The 4,404-nt window shown below is 54.8% G+C and overlaps 1 protein-coding gene across 1 annotated transcript in view; it reads right to left on the bottom strand.

The window, feature by feature from the left end:
• Nucleotides 1–4,404, bottom strand: part of LOC113213244 (casein kinase I) — a 101,586-nt gene that overhangs the window by 18,000 nt on the left and 79,182 nt on the right. The window lies entirely within an intron of this gene.

The following is a 4,404-nucleotide window of genomic DNA, read 5'->3' as shown; positions in this document are numbered from 1 at the left end:
GGAGGGAGGGAGGGAGAGAGAGGGGGAGAGAGAGAGAGAGAGAGAGAGAGAGAGAGGTGACAGTGGGAAGGAGGGGTCGGTCCCTCGCGTGCCGCGCTCGTCACGCACCGCGCCTCCGCCGTGACACGGGGGCGTGGCCAGCGCGCTGAATTATCTCGAGTGTTTTATTGCGGTGTATCAAACTGCTTCACGTGCTTTACCTGGCGTGCAGCCGTAGGGGTGGTGGGGGCCGCGGGGACGGCGTCCATCCCTCTCGTATAGTTATACGCCCCCGCCCTCTGCTCCTCCCCCGAGTGTCTGTTCGGAACGGGGGTGCATGGGGAGGGACGCGCGGCGAGGGGAGGGCGAGTGGCCCAAATCCCTGCCCATCCGGGCGCCGCGTAGTGAAATATCCCCCCCCCCCCCCGGCTGGTGTGTCACGGAGAACACACACACACGCTCACGAGCTAGTAAAAGAGAGCGCCCCCCCCCCCCCCGGGGGAGAGGGAGGAAGAGGGGGAAAGAGAAGGGGACTTAATTACCCGTGCGCCCCGCCCCCGCCGCCGTATCGCCTCCCGTATCTTGTACTCCATGTCCTCGGCACGGAATTGACTTTCCGATCAAACGGGCTGCCGGCCCCGGGCCCACCTGGCCCTCCGTGGCAATGGCGCGGCGCGGTATCGATGTCATGTCTCGCGAGTATTCCATTTCGTAAGAAAGGGGTGTTTTCGTCCCGCCAAACACTGGTTTGGAGAAGCATAGTTGCTTTGGCTCACACCTTTTGGTCCGGCCGTCTCCCTAAGGAGGAGAGATGTGTTGGGGTTCTTCTTCGGCTGGCGAGATCGGACGCATAGGGAGTTCGAAAACTTGGCAAATTGATAGATTGGAGCTAAAGGCTAGCATAGTGCATCAGCATGTCAGATAAACAGCCGGCTGCAGCCGAGCAAAAGGCATACTTTTCCGTAGCACAACCTTTTCAGGTGTAAAATTCTGATTTTGTTGAAACTTTGGAAATTTTTAGGTTATTTAGGTGAATATCGGATGGCACTTGAAATTTTTCCTAAACCTCACAATTAGTTCTTCCCTAAAGTGTAGAAATACGGTTTTTAAAACAGATGTTTTTTGAAAAATGTAAAGCAGTGTTCTTTGGGGAAACTCGTCAAAGTAGCGGTCTTTGGGCCAAAATTTTGTCCGTTTTGCACTATTTTAGAGGGATGTTTGAAATTAAAAGAATTTTTTTTTTCAGAGAGGTGTATTGTTAAGCATTTGTGAGGAGACAACTTTGGGGCATTATTTTACCAACTTTTATTCAAGTCCGTTCAATCAGTAGAGCTGGAAAAGATATTTAAAAATATGACGAAATATGCGGAAAATTTTCCGGGACAAAGTGTTTTGTTTTCGTTCTTTTTGCTCGAAATGCCGTCCGGCTGAGCCACCAAGGCGACGCGGCGAGGGGTGAGACGTTGTTGGTGAGACTCTCGGCTCGATGCTATCAGATAGGACGGAGGAGGCGGGGGAACGCCACGCCAGACAACAGTCACGTCAAGATGAGTGGCGTGTGGCACGGGCGTGCCTAGGAGTTGGCGTGACAGTGGCGCAAACAGCTACTGCTGGACAACAACACGACCCCCTAGTGCAAGGCAGAAAGGGAGGTGTGCTTAGCATTTAGACCATACCGCTATCAATTCAGTGGTAATGTTTTTGTTCGCCGTTCTAACCGAGGTTTTCTTTTCGCACACCTAACGACATTAATGCTTCCTAATTTTCCCATAATGGTTGTACTATAAGCTCTCCCTCGCTCTACTTTATTTCCTTTCTATTCACACTAAACAAGTTGAGTCCCAGGGGCGGTCCCCTTTTACATGAAAACGTTTTGCAAAAGCGTAAAATTTTTAACCAACGTCTCTGCTCTTAATCTTTTATTAGAATAAATTGGGGGAACAATGAATGCAGGCGGCCAATAGGTTACTAAATCATGAAGACTTTGCTGAAAACTGATAGTGAAGCCACCCTTGCCGACATTTAAAAACGCCCAATGTAATGTTGTTCTTATTCTGCACGCCCAGTGTAAGAAAGAAAACCACCGATAGGTAATTATGGGCATGTATGACGAGGGCCCAAAAAGAGACAGAAGCGGAGAAGGGGCGGGGGGTAGCAGAGCGCCGATCTGCAGCAGTCCACACGATGCACTTCAGGAGCTGCGATGAAAGCGCCGTAAATTACCTCTTCTCCTTGTTAGTCTCCGTGGACATCATCTTCCTCCCCACTTCTTGTCTCCTGCCCGGGCCGGCTCTCTGCCCAGCTCCAGCACTGCCGATAGTAAGTTGTTAAGATTGGTTGTCCTCCGCGTTATGGATGGCCCGATAAATCATAAGTTAAGCGCGGATCTGTTGGTGTGGCGAGTGGCCGGTCCTGGCCGGGAGAGGGAGTGGAGTGGGGGGGGAGGGGTTTTGGCAAGGCTACTGTCGTGCCAAAATTGGCGCCACCTTGCTCACACATGCAGTACAGACACAAAAGAAACACATCATACACCACACCACCGCGGACAATGTTAATCGAAGCAAAACTAAAAAAAAATACGAACAAAAAATCTAAAGAGACTGGCCACATATGGTTCAGCTTGGGGACAATTTTGAATGGCAGTAGAATAAATAAACTATTTTCAGGTCACGCCAGTATTGCTTTTGTTTTCGTTCATGCATACGGAAATTTTTCGTCGATAATCGATAGGGCCCACCTGGCCTCTCGTGAGGTGACTCAGCTCGGCTCAGCTCTCCGGGTCGGTCCACACCACATCCCGTTAGGGTTTGGGACCCTTGCGCGTCCCCAAAGCACGTAATAACGGCCGCATCTCACGCACATGTGAGTGCGAGAGAGCGAGAGAGGGAAGTGCGATCCCAATGCTCGGCGGGGGTCCTCCGTCACACTGCAGCGCATCGCCACCCCGCCGCCTCCCCGGATGCCCAGGGCCGGCGGGGGTCGTCTCCGGTTCCCATCGGGTTCTCACGCCCAAGGACCCCAGCTTCGGGGAGGTGAGAATCGACGCAGGCCCAGAGCGAGCCAACAGATGACTTCTTACACGCCTTTGACCAACCCACAGATGATTCTTTTTTCCTTCGCCGTTTTTGAAACATGCAAGGTCAAAACTTGGAGCAGGCGCCGACCCAACTAATTTCGCATTCCTTACAAAATATCCATTTCGGTTGAGGTTCGTTTCCTGTATCGGGCATCTCTGGAGCAGGTCTGCTTCCTTCGGTCGCCAAGAGGTCGCACACAAATGCGCTGAGCCCAGGCTGAGCCCCTTCAGTGCCGGCGCCCGCGCGCCGCCCCGCCCCCACGCCTCAATGACAGGGTGCTGGGAGGCGCTGGGTGACAGGGATAGGCTGGGATGTGCCTTATTTCCGTCTTAATTGTCGGGCTGTTGGACAGCAGAAAGCTCTAGTCCGGCCGGCACCGGCACGGCTCGGCAGGTTGACCCGTCAATTACGTACGGCCTGAGTCTGGCACCGGCGAGCACCGGCACCGGGCACCGGGCGGGGACGGCGAGGAGGTGGACGAGGGTCGCGGCCCGGACACTTTAATTGGCCCCGCTCAGGTGGGGTGCGTCTCCGTGTCCTGCGCTGTCGCTCCGCCCTGCCCTGGACTACTCTGCAAACCCGACGCAAGTGTTTTTCACGGGATTTTAGCACAAAAACGTCATCGGAATCAAGAATTGCAGGCTAGAGTGCGACATTCTTATCGAGATGGCGTCTCTCAAGATGTTGTTCTGCAAGAATGGCGAATGAAATGTTCAACTGTTTGTTCCACGTTGTACATTTCTATGCCTTGGCGCCCGGCGCCCCGCGCGCGCGTCCTCGGGCCAGGCCCGTTGTCGGCGCCGTGGGGGAACGCCTCCAGAGCGCCGCCGCACCCCGCCTCCTGGGGCCTGCGGGTCCGACCCGAAACCCCCCGGGGTAGCGCCCCTTTTTGTTCTGATCCGCGAGCAGAGAGAGCAGCAAAAGCCAGCAGCGGCCGCAGCAACAGGTGCATCTGGGATTCCATTGTAATTGCAGGGTGACGAGGCGAGACGACCGTCCCCTCAGAGAGGAGGTCGACTCACGCCGCCGGCGCAAACATTTCTCCAGTCTAGAGGCAGCACGAGGGGAGGGGACCTCGAGGCAGCGAACACTACTACAGTGACCACAGCGCTAGACTCCAATCTCAGGTGCTGTCCGTCTCCAAGTCGAGGTGCCTATTTCATTGAGGGTAAATGTTTGATGTCTTCTGTTGTGGCGAAAGAAAGAAAGTTGTGCCGCGGACGGCCGGCGCTTTCTTTCGGGCCGCCGTGATACGCGTTATCTCCCGGCGTGGACGCGTCGCCTTCCCCCCGGGGAGCCCTACATCATGACTTGACCGCCTGACCGAGGATGGGGGGACGGGGGAGGG

This window comes from Frankliniella occidentalis, unplaced genomic scaffold (genome assembly GCF_000697945.3).
Source record: "Frankliniella occidentalis isolate FOCC.00 unplaced genomic scaffold, Focc_3.1 Scaffold140, whole genome shotgun sequence".
NCBI lineage: Eukaryota > Metazoa > Arthropoda > Insecta > Thysanoptera > Thripidae > Frankliniella > Frankliniella occidentalis.
This window is presented reverse-complemented; position numbering and strand designations above follow the sequence as displayed.